This window comes from Gossypium raimondii, chromosome 1 (assembly GCF_025698545.1).
Source record: "Gossypium raimondii isolate GPD5lz chromosome 1, ASM2569854v1, whole genome shotgun sequence".
NCBI lineage: Eukaryota > Viridiplantae > Streptophyta > Magnoliopsida > Malvales > Malvaceae > Gossypium > Gossypium raimondii.
In genome coordinates this window covers 30,727,314-30,727,948 of record NC_068565.1, presented here as the reverse complement: position 1 = coordinate 30,727,948, position 635 = coordinate 30,727,314, and the positions used below count along the sequence as shown (strand labels likewise).

The window sequence follows — 635 nt, the reverse complement described above, 5'->3', positions numbered from 1 at the left end:
ATACGCTCCTCATCATTAAATTAATGTGTTTGCTCCCGGTAGTTGTGGCCTCTCGGGAGAATCGATGACTGCATCTTTGAGGTATTTCCTAGTACTAGTCCATCTAAGAATTCTTAATTGGCTGGTTGTAAATAGCCCCGAGACTTTGGAACAAAGGATTATCCCGAACACCTACACCGAGGTATTGACGGTGATTCTCAAATATCATGGAACAGAATGTGATACGATGAGATATAATGTAATAGAAAAAAAGACACAGGGAACGGGCTAGCTGCTCTTAACGGTCAAAGCGAACCCTTTTATTCTGACATTCTGAATTCTTTAATTCGGAATGAATCAAATCTCCTCAAGTAGGATTTGAACCTACGACCAGTCAGTTAACAACCGATCGCTCTACCGTTGAGCTACTGAGGAACAAAGAGAGATTAGATCTCATAGAGGTCAATTCCCAGTCTCAACTCATGACCAATATGAACTTGAAGTTTCCTTGGTAACCCCCAGAACTTCTTCGTAGTGGCTCTATTCCATGCCTCTTTTCATAGGGAACTCAAAGTGGCTCTATTTCATTATATTCCATCTAGATCCCAATTCCATTTTTATATTGTCATTGACATAACATAAGATATGTCGGTTCT

General features: G+C 40.2%; 1 non-coding gene across 1 annotated transcript; it reads right to left on the bottom strand.

Annotated features, from left to right (window-relative positions):
- Nucleotides 1-342: 342 nt before the first annotated feature.
- On the bottom strand, nucleotides 343-414 carry TRNAN-GUU (transfer RNA asparagine (anticodon GUU)). Its single transcript has one exon. It is a non-coding gene; the product is annotated as a tRNA-Asn (tRNA).
- Nucleotides 415-635: the final 221 nt, after the last annotated feature.